We start from the raw sequence: 18881 nt of genomic DNA, 5'->3' as shown, positions 1-18881 counted from the left end.
CTATCACAAGTGGCAGATATCAATATTTATTTTGTCATGAAAATGATGGATGTACCTATTCGTAACTTACGATAATAACAAGATCCGTCAGCGTGTTCAGGGCAGTTCTTCCAAAAAATGATAAGAGATAAGAGTTCTTCCAAAAGATAACACAATTTTTATTTTATCAGCGTGACCAACCCAGAAACACCAAAATATAAAATCACATTCTATCAGTCTGCCAATTCTATTAGAATAAAAGTTTAACGATACTAACAGTATATTACTATTACAATTTTGACAAACATAATTATTAGCCTACCAAATAAATTATAAATGTAGCTTCTGTATTTGCTTATTTATTAATATTTACTTACCTTAATAACATTAAAATATTAATTTATTGTAAAAATATCTTGACCTAACTGAAAGATTGAAAATTTGTAAACTGTTGTGAAATTATGTTGATGTTGTTAGGAAAAATTGTGTAGTCAAAATTTTGAATACCTAGATTAAAAAAAAAAAACGGTACAATTTTTTTTTGCTAAACCAAGTAATTATACATTTGTAAATTTTGATGTTTAGTTTATAATATATACATTTTTAGTTAAAAAATATCTTTACTTTAGTATAATTTTATACTATTTATACTTTTTACCAGATTATTTTATGTGTTTTAAACTATTACATTTATTATTTCTATTATTACTATTTATTATTTATTTAAATGACTTATCAAACTTTATGAATTGTACTTTATAAATTATAAAATTGGTCTGAAATGTATACTGTGTTACTTTAGGTAGCCTGATAGACAGGAAGTCTATATTGTTTTTTAGAAATAAAAGTTGTTTTTTCTTGGTTAGCTTAATTATATAGTGTGATTGACTAATTTTCTCTCATAATAATTTCAATTAGGTAAAATTATTTTTCAAAACATTTTTGTTTGTGTTATTTTACAACTGAAAACATGTTTTAATAACCACTTACTTTTTTGATAATTTTTAATTAAATAATATTTAATTATGATAAAAATTCAAAGCGTATTTAGTATATAGTATATATTTGTTTATAATTTTATTATTTAGAAATGCATTAGTTTTTAGGTGTAGTTTTTGACACAATAAGGTAAAAGTAAACCAAATGTATTTTTTCTAAATCTGTTCTCATAGACACGTTTACTCTCGATAACGAGTGATTTGTATCTGTGTATTGTATTAAGTGATATTATATAATACGTTTAAACGAAGGATGTTTAACATATTGAATACTCTCTTTGAGTATACAATGATGTGTTCGATATAAATTGTATTATAAAGTCCAGATACCGTTATCTTTATTTATATGCATAGTATAATGTAGTAAATAATTATAGATTCAACATTTAAATAATAAATTAGCTTTAGTAAGTTTAACCCTTAACAATACCTGCTATTATTTAAAAACTATAGATATATATAAATAATGTCTTGATAATAATTGAATAGTTTTATAACATATTCAATATTTTTGATATTTTCATTTTAGTCAGTTATCAATGAATCAAAGTATACAACTATTTTCTTTTTAATAGTAACGCAGTTACATCTTATATGAATCATAATTCATGAAACACAATTTTGTAGCTCTACACAGTTTGACCTCTAAACTTTAAGTTATCCAGATTAAAATAGTTTTGAATATTGAAAACCATATGTTCAGTTTTATTCAAATTCAACTATAAAAACTCGTAAAACCATGTAAATATGTTTTAATAATTAATATTATATTACTTCATTATTTGGGATTTAATGATTTTTCAAATATTTTTGATAGAGACAGTGATAACGATATTGGTTTATAATGGCTACAGTCTAGTAATTATAACTAGAGCCCTAGTAATTATAATTACCGACTGAAATAATAGATAATAACTACTGAACAATTATTTATTTCCTGTTTTGTGTAAAGGAATGAAGACACATTTGTTAAAACTATTGGGGCACTTACCTGAAAATAATGATAAATTAAATACCTACAACTTTTATACTTTTCATTGTTAACTACAATTTAGTAAAGTACAACTGTTTAACAGTATAAAGTTAGAATTATCTTCTACTAGTTTAATCTAGTATTTCTAACCAAAATTATGGGGGTATAAGATATTCCTAACACAATTATACCATTTTTAACTAATGTTAAATAAAAATGGGATTATCTAATCTGTTTTTAAATGTTCACTTAGTTAAAATAGAGTTAACCTGACCGCTTGATATTCAATCTTTTAATTTCTGATTTGACAATTTTATTATATACATATTAGTGGAATTGGAAATAGCCTCATTAGTTTTCACATTAAATATGTCCATAGCTACGTTTATATCATTTAAATTTTCACAACTTCACCAATCTTAAGTAAATATTAACATACTTAAATCAGTCTTATTATAACTTATTAAACTTTTTGTGGGCAAAAAGAGCTTTAACAGCAGATCTCGATGAGAACGAGATAAGAGATAAATAAATATGATGAGATGCTGATTATCAGAGTATTAATTAAAATAATTAAAAAAAAGCTTTATGTCAATATTTTCCACCGTAAAACGGCAGGACTTAATCCAAAAATTATTTAACTACAACAGAAAGCAAGTTCCTAGAACAGAAAAATATATATTAAACACGAGGGTACCATACCTAATTTATAAAGGATGGAACAGTACAATCGTTTAAAGAAGTTTTGCAGTTATTTAATTAAGATCTTTGTACCATACCAAGGGTAGATCAACATTTATGTGATGAGTACTTGATACGCTCGCATTAATGTGTATCAATTGTCATATTATGCGATTTCTGGTGTAATTATTCATAAATTATTAATTTAACTATTCACTAAGTAAATGGCCATATTAAATGAATAAGTACATAGATTAATAAAATATGGGCTATGCAATCTTCTAACAAACAAGGACATTTTCAAATCAAGAGATAATTGTAAATTTGCAAATTTATATTGACCAAAAATTGTATCATATTTTTAAATCATATGAATAACTATTTCAGAACAAATTCATATTGTTTAGTTTGGTTTATATAATAAAAATATATACCCAGAGTAGCTTAATATAAACTAATTTCTGTAAAATATTAAGTGAATAATAATTATTTTAAAAACCTACTAATTGATTATAAATAACATTCAGTCTTGCAAGGTATTTTAATACCGATCAGTCTGATTTGATAATCTCACCAACATAAAAGCAAGTTTTTATTAAATTACATTATATATTTATTGAGTATGACGTTTATACGATTACGACCCAAGTTTGATCATTTTTATTAATACAACAGAATTGTTAAATCTAGTTTACAGTAATTTTATATTATGCCATATTCGTATTATCTACCTATTATCCCATGCAAAAGGGGCCGTACAACAATTTTTTTCTCTTCACGAGTCTTTATCTGGCAAAAGGTTCACTTTGGACTATAACCTTATAATGTATATATTGATTTATGTGGAAACTTGAAAATGAAATATGTGTTTTGTTCTAGTTATTCATGTAAGGTATTTAAACTACAAGTGTCATATGTTCCGTTATCTTGCTCTAATATATCCTTTAGGTACCAAATTTTGTTAATAATATATCTTCTAAAAGACAAGATTGAAGACAAAGCTTATAAGCTCCTACCTGTATTCTTTAACTACAGAATACATATGTAAGATGTGGTAAAACTAATTTATACTTGACAGCCAAATTCTGAAATCGTTAACTAATTTAGGTAAAAAGTAAAAATAATGTTTTATTTAAATAGTAATATAAACAATTTGAGGGAAATTTTAATAAAATTATTATTATTTTATACCAAATAATATTAAATTATAACATATACTTATATGATAGGTATATACTATAATATAATGTAATTTATTATGAATTTTACGTGTATAGTGTATACGATTGAAATTAGATAATAAAGATCAAGTCCGAATATAAAATGCCAATTATCAATAGTCCAAATAATATAAAAATATTAAAAAAAAACCTTGGTAAATACTTAAATAATAAAATACATAAATAAATTAGGTAACAAATTTGGTAAATCTAAAAAACAAAATCACATATGGTTATGTCCGAACATAGGGTGTCTTTCGTCCTTTGTCAGTTTGGTTTCTCAAAGTCTTTGGTCACACGTCTTATAATTTCGGGTAATATTAAATGACCTTACGACTTACTTGGAAACTTAATTATGTTAATTACAGAATACATTATCCATGGAAAATGGTGAAACTGAAGAACAAGGTACATCAGAAGACAGGTAATTAATTTATGCCTTTTACTTTAATTTTTTTGCAGCAGTAAATTAATTTTATAACAAACAAATTCTTTTATTTTAGTTTTTTGAAAAACTTGACAAAAGGATTAGATGAAATGCTTTGTTTAGAAGATGTCTATAAAGGTAATCACCAACCATACACTACTTTTATTAAATTAGACTATTTGAAGTGATTAAAATCAATCAAATATAAGTTATTTTTAAACAAATTTGAACAGGAGAGCAAAATTTAAATTCTATTTTGCAAGTGTTCTGGCGAGTGATGTTCATTTCTCTTTCAAAAATTGTAAAACAATAGAATTCATTGACAAATATTGTATAATCAAAAACTTGTTTTTGAAAAAAAAAATGTCACTTGTACCCACTTCTTAGTTCTCATCACTTCATTTACTATCGAGCTATGTAAACTTAGCTAATGAATAACTCATTAGTTGATTTAAGTAAAATTATCATTATGATATAGTTCTAAGTATACTAAAGATTTTCATTACGTACTTTTAAAACTTAAGGAGAAACATTTTGTTTGATTTGAAGAATGTTAATGTTATGATATTAATTCAAAATTAATTTTTTCATTATTATTTATAGATAATTGGGATATTGCAGAAAGTTCATCGAGCGAGAGTGAATCGAGCCCGAGCGACGAACCAGTAGGCCCTGGTCATTTGAGTCAAAATTAATAATTTATTCAATATAACTATTTTTTATTTTAATATTTATTATCTATAAATGATACAACAGTCCCATACCATTATAGTCACAAATTATTTATTATCGATAAATTGCTTTAAATATTTAAATTCATTTATAAATTAAATTGATTAAAAATAACATTATAATATAAAAAAAAAAGTCCATATTGTAGTATAAGATTTAAAGATCTCAAATATTCAGAAACATAAAAATGTACAAAGTAAAATAGTTAATATTGTTGTGGAACTATGTATTAAAACACAATTTAATGATTCATTTGTAATAAATATATAAATACAACATGTAAGTTCTAAAGCTAATTAAGAAAATCTTGATAAAAAGTGCAGACTAAATATTGGTTCTACCATCTCAAGCAGTGTCTAAATATCTCATAGAACCCAATTTAGTATAGTATTCCAATATGGAGTAGATAAAGAAAATGTGAGGTGTTTTATAATAATATGTACAAGTTTAAAACACATAAATGAACTTGTCTTTATATAAACTGTTCCTATTTATTATTTACTTAGCTATTTTTACATGTAAAGCATTAGAAGGGACCGGTGCAATAACCAGCTAACTCAATTTTTAGTAATTATTCACGACGATCATAAGGAAATTCTTAAATTCATTTACTACTATTGGCAGAGGAAAAATGCGTTTTGTAAATAATGGTCCGATTTTACTGCTTTTACAACAAAATGTAGATAATTTATCTATAATATAATTAGCATAAATTTAATGTTAAACTGTGTTCATATTTTTTTTTAATAGAATTTATAAGATTTGGTGTAATAGATAATGTACTAATATTTTGTATATTTCTACTAAATTATGGTTGACAATCAGTGAAACAATTGTAATGTTAAAATAGCCTTCATTATAATAAATTATTTAAAACTTGATTTTTAAGTTGGTACTATTTATAGTTTACGTATTAAGGTACTATATCAGCTGTTTATAAAACTGCTGTACATTAATAGTGATGGGCATAATCAAATGATTAGTATTTGAGAGAATCTCTCGAAAAATTACTCAAAACTAAAATCGTCTATTATTAAAATAATAGACTATTTTTACTGATTTTGAGTATGTTCGATTACATTAATTCCATTTATAAGTTATAACCAAATTGCCGACCCCATGTAGTTGGGAGTGTTAGGCGAAGATAAAGAAGTTATAACCAAATCAAATAGGTATAAGTAAAGAAATATGCACCTACTTATAGTAAATGAATAATTTAATGTCTTTTTTTATTTGTCGGTATAATACCTATTATTAATTGAATCGTAATTTAGAAGTAATAATACTTAATTATTAGTGGGTGTCTTAAATAAAATGACAAAGATGTTTTATTTTTTTTAATCGTTCAATAATTATTATTATCTTCAATTTAATTATGTACCGTAATCCATGTTAACTGACATTTTTTCGAAAATGCATAAACAAAAGTGTCAAAGAATATTATAGAGCATCCATAGAATATTATAGACCGATTTTTTTCCACTTATAAGTTATTTCATATATTGATTATAAAAAAGTTCTATAGATTTTGTGTAATATTTAGTTACAAAAGTAGCATTCCTGAACAACTTCAAAAATGTCAGTTAACACCTTTATCCACTGACCCCTTCAATTACGAAATTAGTAATAATGTTTATCAATTGACAGACACGACAACCGACGATTCGAAACACTTCGAGTTCGCTGTTCGAGAGAAAATTCTATTATTTTACATACAATTGAAATTATTCAATTATTTTTATCATAATCGAAATATCTCTATTGTTTTCATAATCGAGATATCTCGATTATGCCCATCACTATACATTAGCATTGCAATACAATGTATTATGCAGTAGTCAGTAATGTATTAAGTGATTAATGCAGGGATAGTTGGTAACTAAGAAAAATATACCGACAGCCGGTAATATTTATATTTTTATAGTTCAGAAATTGTTTTATAATTTTTGTTGACTGAGTATACTAGTAATATATAATAATGAATTACACATTTGACGAGAAACTTCTTTATATTGAGTGTTTAGAGAACAATAGAAAATACAACTTCGCTAATCCTTTATTAGGTATGCAGAAGTTATTTTATGTAGGTAGATTAGGTAAAACGGAATGGCACAGATTTATATTATACGTTCAAATATCATAATTTATTGTATTTTGTAATTTAGAAAATATTATTATGTCTTGCCTATCCTGTGTACCACGATGGAAATGAAGGGAACAGGGAAAAAACGGTAGTTGTCACATTATGAAAATGTTTTCAAATAGTTTTTTTCAATTTATGCCAATAATTTTTTTTTTTATGTCAATAGATTGTTTAAATAAATACTTTTATTATTAGAGTAGCATTTAATGTGATTTTTTTTGTTTTAATGTAAGAGGTAGAGGAATTCACGAACTTTGTTTTTGCTATACTCTAAAACTTTCATAATGTGACAACTACCGTTTTTCCTCTCTGCCCTTCAAATAATGTTTATCACTATCTACCTTTTTCTAGGCCTTCAAAATAGAAAAACACCGGGAGTTTTCCCGGTGCGCCCCATGATAAATTAGCGATTTCAACCAAATGTTGAAATCGTGATAGACAAAAAGGGTAATTGTTGTGAAAATAAAATATACGCCGGGTTTAAGTATCACGGTTGATCTTTATTATTTACACAAAAGGTTGAAGACAAGGTATATTCATAAAAATGTCCGTGTATCCATCTACAATGGAAGTGTCCGGTTGAGCGGCGAGCGTGGCCTGTCGGACGAGTAGAGAAAGCGGGTGCGGGTGTAATTAGTACTCGGCCACCACCTAGTCGCGATGTGACCGCGTCAACGTCATAGCAAGTGGCATGCACAAAGTGCATGGACAGGTGTTCCTTGGCCTATAGCGGTCTCAAGAAGAAGTGACCTGTCAGAAACTTGCGTCAGTTGCGACCGAGGAAGTCTTCTCTCTCGGCTCGTAGGCGATTCCAGAGGGCCAGCAGGAGCAGATCCATCGCCGATGCTTGCCTTCATCTCGAGCCTGAAGCTGTCTGACGCCAAACGGTACTGCTGTAAACGCTAAAAATCTCCGCAAAAGATGATTAAACACAATTAGTTAACGTCATAGCAAATGCCATGCACTAAGTGCATGGGACAGGTGTTCCTTGGCCTATAGCGGTCTCAAGAAGAAGTGACCTGTCAGAAACTTGCGTCAGTTGCTACCGAGGAAGTCTTCTCTCTCGGCTTGTAGGCGATTCCAGAAGGCCAGCAGGAGCAGATCCATCGCCGATGCTTGCCTTCATCTCGAGCCTGAAGCTGTCTGACGCCAAACGGTACTGCTGTAAAAGCTAAAAATCTCCGCAGAAGATGATTAAACACAATTAGTTAACGTCATAGCAAATGCCATGCACTAAGTGCATGGGACAGGTGTTCCTTGGCTTCAGTGGTTCACCCCGAAGGGATCCCCTACGACTGCGGCCCGCCTAGTAGCACTGGGGGGCAGATTCTCGAATGTTTGTCGCTTTCGACGAAGATTTTGTCGCCATATTATACCAAAATATTGTCAAATTCGACAATACATTCGAGAATCGGCGCCCTAGGTGCTAATTGCGGGCCGCAGAAGGTGTGTCTCAAGAAGAAGTGACCTGTCAGAAGGCCACTTTACGTCGGGCTCGACGCCGCTTTAGTCGCCTTTTACGACAGGCGCGAGAACCTTGGAAGTATTCTTACTCCCCTGTCCACAGGGATAAAATGAGGGCACGAGAAAGTGAGGGCGTTCAGCAGAGGTTGGATCGCTCTTGGAGACCAGGTGTAGCAGCTTTCAGGTTCAGCAGAGTAGCACTGGGGAGCAAATTTGGTCACCATTTTAAACCGATGGCGAGAAAATTTTGTCGAATTCGATAAATATTCGAGAATCGGCGCCCTGGATAATCTACGGTGGATCACGAGTGGTGTTTGACCGGAGATAAGTAGGTAGCGCACGCAGAACACACAGGGAGGCGAATCTTGAATAAACGTCACTTTCGGCAAAATTTGGTCACCATTTTAAACCGATGGCGAGAAAATGTTGTCAAATTCGATAAATATTCGAGAATTGGCGCCCTGAATAATCTACGGTGGATCACGAGTGGTGTTTGACCGGAGAAAAGTAGGTAGCGCACGCAGAACACACAGGGAGGCGAATCTTGAATAAACGTCACTTTCGGCAAAATTTGGTCACCATTTTAAACCGATGGCGAGAAAATGTTGTCAAATTCGATAAATATTCGAGAATTGGCGCCCTGAATAATCTACGGTGGATCACGAGTGGTGTTTGACCGGAGAAAAGTAGGTAGCGCACGCAGAACACACAGGGAGGCGAATCTTGAATAAACGTCACTTTCGGCAAAATTTGGTCACCATTTTAAACCGATGGCGAGAAAATGTTGTCAAATTCGATAAATATTCGAGAATTGGCGCCCTGGATAATCTACGGTGGATCACGAGTGGTGTTTGACCGGAGAAAAGTAGGTAGCGCACGCAGAACACACAGGGAGGCGAATCTTGAATAAACGTCACTTTCGGCAAAATTTGGTCACCATTTTAAACCGATGGCGAGAAAATGTTGTCAAATTCGATAAATATTCGAGAATTGGCGCCCTGAATAATCTACGGTGGATCACGAGTGGTGTTTGACCGGAGAAAAGTAGGTAGCGCACGCAGAACACACAGGGAGGCGAATCTTGAATAAACGTCACTTTCGGCAAAATTTGGTCACCATTTTAAACCGATGGCGAGAAAATGTTGTCAAATTCGATAAATATTCGAGAATTGGCGCCCTGAATAATCTACGGTGGATCACGAGTGGTGTTTGACCGGAGAAAAGTAGGTAGCGCACGCAGAACACACAGGGAGGCGAATCTTGAATAAACGTCACTTTCGGCAAAATTTGGTCACCATTTTAAACCGATGGCGAGAAAATGTTGTCAAATTCGATAAATATTCGAGAATTGGCGCCCTGGATAATCTACGGTGGATCACGAGTGGTGTTTGACCGGAGAAAAGTAGGTAGCGCACGCAGAACACACAGGGAGGCGAATCTTGAATAAACGTCAGTTTCGGCAAAATTTGGTCACCATTTTAAACCGATGGCGAGAAAATGTTGTCAAATTCGATAAATATTCGAGAATTGGCGCCCTGAATAATCTACGGTGGATCACGAGTGGTGTTTGACCGGAGAAAAATAGGTAGCGCACGCAGAACACACAGGGAGGCGAATCTTGAATAAACGTCACTTTCGGCAAAATTTGGTCACCATTTTAAACCGATGGCGAGAAAATGTTGTCAAATTCGATAAATATTCGAGAATTGGCGCCCTGAATAATCTACGGTGGATCACGAGTGGTGTTTGACCGGAGAAAAGTAGGTAGCGCACGCAGAACACACAGGGAGGCGAATCTTGAATAAACGTCACTTTCGGCAAAATTTGGTCACCATTTTAAACCGATGGCGAGAAAATGTTGTCAAATTCGATAAATATTCGAGAATTGGCGCCCTGAATAATCTACGGTGGATCACGAGTGGTGTTTGACCGGAGAAAAGTAGGTAGCGCACGCAGAACACACAGGGAGGCGAATCTTGAATAAACGTCACTTTCGGCAAAATTTGGTCACCATTTTAAACCGATGGCGAGAAAATGTTGTCAAATTCGATAAATATTCGAGAATTGGCGCCCTGAATAATCTACGGTGGATCACGAGTGGTGTTTGACCGGAGAAAAGTAGGTAGCGCACGCAGAACACACAGGGAGGCGAATCTTGAATAAACGTCACTTTCGGCAAAATTTGGTCACCATTTTAAACCGATGGCGAGAAAATGTTGTCAAATTCGATAAATATTCGAGAATTGGCGCCCTGAATAATCTACGGTGGATCACGAGTGGTGTTTGACCGGAGAAAAGTAGGTAGCGCACGCAGAACACACAGGGAGGCGAATCTTGAATAAACGTCACTTTCGGCAAAATTTGGTCACCATTTTAAACCGATGGCGAGAAAATGTTGTCAAATTCGATAAATATTCGAGAATTGGCGCCCTGGATAATCTACGGTGGATCACGAGTGGTGTTTGACCGGAGAAAAGTAGGTAGCGCACGCAGAACACACAGGGAGGCGAATCTTGAATAAACGTCACTTTCGGCAAAATTTGGTCACCATTTTAAACCGATGGCGAGAAAATGTTGTCAAATTCGATAAATATTCGAGAATTGGCGCCCTGAATAATCTACGGTGGATCACGAGTGGTGTTTGACCGGAGAAAAGTAGGTAGCGCACGCAGAACACACAGGGAGGCGAATCTTGAATAAACGTCACTTTCGGCAAAATTTGGTCACCATTTTAAACCGATGGCGAGAAAATGTTGTCAAATTCGATAAATATTCGAGAATTGGCGCCCTGAATAATCTACGGTGGATCACGAGTGGTGTTTGACCGGAGAAAAGTAGGTAGCGCACGCAGAACACACAGGGAGGCGAATCTTGAATAAACGTCACTTTCGGCAAAATTTGGTCACCATTTTAAACCGATGGCGAGAAAATGTTGTCAAATTCGATAAATATTCGAGAATTGGCGCCCTGAGTAATCTACGGTGGATCACGAGTGGTGTTTGACCGGAGAAAAGTAGGTAGCGCACGCAGAACACACAGGGAGGCGAATCTTGAATAAACGTCACTTTCGGCAAAATTTGGTCACCATTTTAAACCGATGGCGAGAAAATGTTGTCAAATTCGATAAATATTCGAGAATTGGCGCCCTGAGTAATCTACGGTGGATCACGAGTGGTGTTTGACCGGAGAAAAGTAGGTAGCGCACGCAGAACACACAGGGAGGCGAATCTTGAATAAACGTCACTTTCGGCAAAATTTGGTCGCCATTTTAAAACGATGACTTGACACAATCAAGTTTGATTTAGATTCTGATAGGAACAGAAGAGACAGGTCAGTTTCAAGAGAGAGATATGATAGCAGAAACAGGTCATTTTCGAGAGGCAGAGATAGTAGAAGGGATAGGTCATTCTCAAGAGACAGAGATTATAAATGATCTAGTGATAAAAATTACAATAGGGAGAACAGTTACGATAGAGGTTATAAAAATCAAAGGTATAGCAGGGAAAAAAAGGAACAAAAGTAATTAGAGATACATACCAACAGTCCGACGGCGTACCAAAAGTTACCTGGCACCTTCGAGTACATCGTTGTACACGTTGCCGCCGAACGGCGTCGGAGTTCGTTTTAAAATTCTTTTCTTTTTGTCCACCATTTTGTCGAACTTCCGCAATTCGTCCGGTCTCATGCGGTGAAGAATAGGCTTAAATATTATCCTTGCCGTATCTGTTATTTCGTTTTCTGGGAATGCCAACACTGCGGACAGTAGGTCGATGAACTTGGAATATTGACCAGGTTCGCGGACCTGCTGGGCTACTTCCAGGCAGGTCCCTAACAACTCCCTCTGTTGGCTCAACATTTCCGTCTTGGTCTCTTCTTTCCACACCTGTTCCTTCTGTCGCTTCTCCTCCTGCTGCTCCTCTTCTTGCCGCACCTCCTTCTGTCGCTCCTCTTCCTGCCGCTCCTCTTCCTGCCACACCTCCTCATCCTGCCAGTCCTCCTCATCCTGCCAGTCCTCCTCATCGTCTCCTTTTACATAACACTTGTACGAGTAGTACGCCAGTACAACTAAGCCAACAGGGGCAACAACCCATAAAGGGTTAAACATCCTGTAACAATAATTAACAATAATTGTTATAACAAGTAACAATAACTGTTGTCCAGCGTTGACTAGCGACCAAAGTGGTTTGTAGAATAGTATAGTTTAATACAAATCAAAATTACATTCAAATTATAAAATATTATAACAAAATTTTTCAAAATTAAGACAATTATTACGAATATTTTTGAAAATATGTGGCACATCATTTACAGAAAATATTTGTTTATAACGTACATAAAAATAAGGTTTTTCAGATGTCATACCTAACATCTTATACGCTGACTGATTGTTTGTCCCTTGATCAGACACAACCGCACATACATTTAGTGTAAAGATTGGTTTAGCACTTGGTTTCACTGGTGATAGCTTCTATAGTTCTATCACCAGTGAAGACCACCGGCAAACGGTAATGGAATTTATAAATAAGTTTTTTCACCGCGATGAAACACTGAATGCACTTGAATTGATGGATGACGTTAGAGCAATAGTGAAATTGGATGTTATTTCAATAATTCGGTATTGGACAATGGTAAACATTACTTCAATAACTCACATTTAATGTTACACACATTACTATTAAGCATGAACATTTTTTCTGTTTTAATAAATTTCGATCATGTCAATTAATTTACCGGTTAATTTGTATAAGCTTCGTGGTATTATTTCTAATTTAAATTATTTTGTCTATGAGTAAAAACCATTTTAGTTAATATAACATACATTTTTTGTTGCATCACACAGGCTGAACCAGTGATCCGATAAGTAATCTGAAAACAGATTTGAATTCGTCATAAAGTTTACTTATTAAGGGTCAGGGTACTTTTTTGATATCTTATTCCTACTATGTATAAAACACGTTTGAACATTATTTCAAATTTGGAAAGGGTTAAAGTTAAAAGAGTGCCCTGACCAATCGTAAGTAAACTCAAATGGTGAATTCAAATCTGTTTGTAGATTGCTTATCGGATCACTGGTTCGGTCTGTGCAATGGAATAGTACAATGGTACGACTTACGTTTCTGTTGACTGTAAGTATTCAATCTGCGTACAATATACAATTGCTATCTGCCGTTTTTCCTGAAATAATAAAGCGTGTTTCAACTAATACCATTATCAAAGCAAGACTATAATAATTGGTACGACATACCTTCACGTTTTGAGTCCTGTGACCTTATTATACAAGTGCTTGTCTGCCTGTTTTTCAGAAATAAAACTTGGTAGACAAAAACCTTAAAATAACATACAGTATATTATTATAATAATAATACCTACTTACTATAGTAACCTTATGACGTAAATAAATATATATTGACAAATAATGGCTAATCAATATATAAATCTCACGTCCCTGGTACGTTGTAGATGGACGGCTGAGACCAGCCCCCTCTAATGCGTGTCTATTAAATATATTAAGTCTATTATTAAAAAAATAGACCCTGGTCAACCTTATTGTCTTTTATTAATTAAAAGACGATTTATTAATTTATGTTAAATTTGTTCTCATATAATAATGCATTTTTGGTAAAATGTGTACAAACATTGTCTGTAGACAATTTAATGATCTAACATAACGATCTGCTTTTTAGATGTTTTAGACCAAAGAGCCAGACAGACTTAGGACAGTCCGATTTTAATTCTGATAAGATACACAATTTCTGTTTTATGTAAAAAAAAATTGGGTTTTAAAATTGAAAAAAATTGAAAATTTAATTAATTTATTTATTTACAAGAAATTGAAATGTTTAAATGAAAATCGGCTTCCTGCATAACACATAGTTGAGAACTCGAATCTCTTTAAACAAATTTAATTGGACCGCATCATATTATGTAGTTGAAATTTTGTCTGGCTTTTTGGTCTAAAATAAAACCAAAATAGCTTTTACTCATAGAAAAAATGATTTGTATTAATTATAATACCTTGAAGCTTATACAAATTAACAGGTAAATTAATTGACATGGTCGAAATTTATTAAAATCTCTTTTTTTTTAATGTCTATACAAAGTTCCTTAAAAACATGAAATCCCCTTATTGTTTTTCAAATTTTTAATTAGCTAAAAAATTAAAAAACAAATTCAAGATTTTATAAAGTTTATATAAAATGTATAACAATTTTACACATTTTTTTAATACCGTAAGATAGGGTAAATTTTTTATATTTTAGTGCAAGACTTTTGTTGAGTTGCCGATTCATCATAATTTTAAAATTTTATGCATTTAATGACGTCGTCACATTCCATTCGGCACAGAACCGACCTGCATTGTTGACCTAGGTCAGTGACACCCCCCTCCACTCTGACCCTAGCAACTAAGTTATTGCATGCACTTTTGACCTAGGTCAGTAGAATACCCCTCCTCTCCGACCATCATAGACATGTTATCGTATGCAGTTTGAACCTAGGTGAGTGTCATACCCCCTCCCTTCGACACCCCGTCCATGTATGCATATTTGACCTAGGTCAGTGCCGTACCATAACAACATGTTTGCACAGTTGACCTATGCCGTACCCCCACCTCGACGAGTACGGTGTGACGGCGCCATATCCTCGGCCGGTGTCTGGAACATCCACGGGCTTATCAATTTAATGTATGGTTAATTGTAAGTATGGGGTATGTGTGACGTCACCACGGTAAAATGTGATGTCACCACGGTTAAAAAAATCACCACGCGCGGCGGCCGCGATTGACATTCATTTTTAAATGTAAACAAACTTCTGGTTTAATATACTACAACCCTCGGTGGCCTCTTTGATGGATATCAAAATATTATACAGTATACAATATAATATTATGTTTACCAAAAATCATCGGTGGTTATCCAGCTTATTTATATATATATATATATAAATTTGATTTTGAATAGATCAATATATCGACAACATGTATTTTATTTTTTTTATAATAATTAATATTTTTCAATGGAAATGCTTTTAAGTTTGATTTTAAGTAGATGTATTGTTAAACCAATATATATATACATATCATTAATTTTTTTATTACTATTTAATATAACATAATATATGAGTTGTAATCATATATATATATATATAAATAATTTATGTCATGAATATTTATAATATAAAATTACATAAAAATAAAAAACAATAATTAACTATAGAACCTTTTATTGAATTTATTTAGTAATAATGATTTATATATAAGTAATTAATTAAAACAAAACATTGAAATATAATAGTATACTAAAGTGGTATAATAATAATAATATTATATTGATCTTAATAAATTGTCTTAATAAATCAATTTTACTTACAATAAAATAATATTTTGGTCATGTTGAATTAGCAACTGATTTTTTTGGTATTTTGTTGTTTATAATTTAAAATACAAAATGGATATTGAACAACATGTATGTGGATGTGGTGATATTTTCACAAATAAATGCGACCTGGATAATCATTGTTTGATACAAAAGCATAGACAGTCGGTAATCGTTAAAAACAAAAATGTCATTAATAAATACATTACTCATGTTATATTCATAACTATATTAAAAATGAATTCCATTATACATATTCTAAAAAATTATAATCCTGTGAATATTTCAAACTAACGTCATAATATCACATTATTCTTGTTTATCGTCGAGCTATTTCAATCCATAGTACTATAGACAATTCACACAACACTTAACCACGTCTTAATTAATGATTACCGTAGATTCAGATTTGATAGACAAACTATTACTTGTAATCTAGTTCTTAGCATATATATCCTTAACTCCTTTCGTCAGCACAGTCAAGTTGATGTGATCCACGTTGAAAAAGGCATCCGACGATTGTAATATAGATCACTTTTAATAAAAATTCTTGAGCACTATGGTATTGACAATCGACTTCTCGTTTGGATCTGTTTTTATTTATATAATATGAAACTCTAGCATTCTGACTATGAAAATTTCTCGATAGTTTCAAACGATCTTTAGGGTTGACATAATGTACTGTCATCTCTCCTCACATATTTGTATTATTTGTTAACCAAGTACTACAGTCCTTCGACATTTTAAAATTCTTATTTTTGAATACAAGATAAAACTTTTCTTTAGAATAAACTCTTCCTCTGCATGCTTACTTATGCATTAAAACCAACATGCAATACCTAGTGTCCTAATTTAAGACTATTACTCTTATAATTAACGTCTCAAAATGCTCATCTATTAGGTCTCTTCAATCGACTTAATATACTTGATTGATGTCTACTCGTCAAGTCTTCTGGTCTTCAAGTCTTTAAACATAAAATATAGTTTAGATATGTATTTTTTAAACCTTTTGGAGTTTCCATATGCCTCAGTCGAATCTGGTTCAGAATATCTGGTTAAGAATTAGTTCTCTCCCTAAATATACAATACAGTGCAACATCACACGTAATGCCAAGAATAACACTGACATTAACAAAAGGTTCGAAAGCATGCTAATAGCAATATCGGTCTAGACATTCACAGAACAACACTAATGCATCGCTGTACACCATTGAGAAACCATTTATGCATCACGTTGACACCAATATCAGATCCATCAATGTCCAGAACCACAAAAAGTATAGAAAGAATATTAGATGTTGTTTTAACGGTAGCGAGGAGTATAATTTTTTTATCTTGTCATACCACTACAGTAACCAAGTTAACCCTTGAAGTTCAGTCATAATATTATATATTACGGATGAAGAGATAATGTTGTACTGTTAGACTATAACACCTCTAAATTATTAGAAATCATTAAAGTTATTAATAGAACATGATTGAGAAATGATCACAAATTTTTAAGAAAATTGTTTACTACTTGTGGTTATTTTAAAAATCAATCTGTTGTAGAAAAAAGTTATCAATCATATAGATTTAGTCGGACAAGTCAAAAACACACACAGTACCCTCGACCATGGTCATAATAACTGTATACAAGACTCAATAACTGTCTGGATAGATAGTTTGCCATCTGTTTGATGCCTTGATGAAAAAAACTACCGTTAAGAACAATGATATACATGCATGTCAACATAAATAATAGAACCAGATTTAAAAGGACTATCTCTCGCTGCCGCCACATGTGCCAATTTTTTTTTTTTACTGATACCGTAGTGACGTCACACATACATCGTACTTACTCCGACCGATTGATCATTTTCGCATCCCCTTAGGTTGCAATACCTGTTGCGTGGTATCTATGATTCTCCCACGACGCCTGCATTTCACCTCTTTAAGGAATTTCCCGTGCCTATCTCAGAATTAATATTTTTTTTTTTACCATAAAATTGATAAAACCGTGTATGTACCAGTCGCCGCCGAACCGTGGTGACATCACATATACCCCATACTTAAAATTATATAAATCCATACGTTAAATTAATAAGCCCGTGTGTGTACCAACAGCCGCCGAAGTTAGGGCGCCGTCACACGGTACCCGTTTTGAGTCGAGGTGGGGGTACGGCACTGACATAGGTCAAATGTACAATCGACTCGTTGTCGAAGGGGGTACGACACTGACCTAGGTAAAATATGCATACATGGACGGGGTGTCGAAGGGAGGGGGTATGACACTCACCTAGGTTCAAACTGCATACGATAACATATCTATGATGGTCGGAGAGGAGGGGTATTCTACTGACCTAGGTCAAAAGTGCATGCAATAACTTAGTTGCTGGGGTCGGAGTGGAGGGGGGTGTCACTGACCTAGGTCAACAATGCAGGCTGGTTCTGTGCCGAATGGAATGTGATGACGTCATTAAATGCATCAAATTTTAAAATTATGATGAATCGGCACATTCCATTCGGCACAGAACCGGCATTTTACTATCTACTTATGAGCAATACCGCAAATGATTAGTTTAGCACTTGGTTTCACTGGTGATAGCTTCTATAGTTCTATCACCAGTGAAGACCACCGGCAAACGGTAATAGAATTTATAAATAAGTTTTTTAACGGCGATGAACCACTGAATGCACTTGAATTGACGGATGACGTTAGAGCAATAGTGAAATTGGATGATATCAATATTTCGGTATTGGACAATGGTAAACATTACTTCAATAACTTACATTCTGTTATACACATTACTATTAAGCATGAACATTTTTTCTGTTTTAATAAATTTCGATCATGTCAATTAATTTACCGGTTAATTTGTATAAGCTTCGTGGTATTATTTCTAATTTAA

General features: G+C 32.8%; 1 long non-coding RNA gene across 1 annotated transcript; it reads left to right on the top strand.

Moving 5' to 3' along the window:
* Positions 1-4151: 4151 nt before the first annotated feature.
* Positions 4152-5734, top strand: LOC126841937 (uncharacterized). The gene is made up of 3 exons (XR_007686249.1): positions 4152-4275; positions 4355-4416; positions 4882-5734. It is a non-coding gene; the product is annotated as an uncharacterized LOC126841937 (long non-coding RNA).
* Positions 5735-18881: the final 13147 nt, after the last annotated feature.

The sequence above is a fragment of the Adelges cooleyi genome, unplaced genomic scaffold, assembly GCF_023614345.1.
Source record: "Adelges cooleyi isolate 19-005CV unplaced genomic scaffold, UGA_ACOO_1.1 ACOO_flye_CR_arks_rails_tigmint_CR_PRNA_41, whole genome shotgun sequence".
NCBI lineage: Eukaryota > Metazoa > Arthropoda > Insecta > Hemiptera > Adelgidae > Adelges > Adelges cooleyi.
This window is presented reverse-complemented; position numbering and strand designations above follow the sequence as displayed.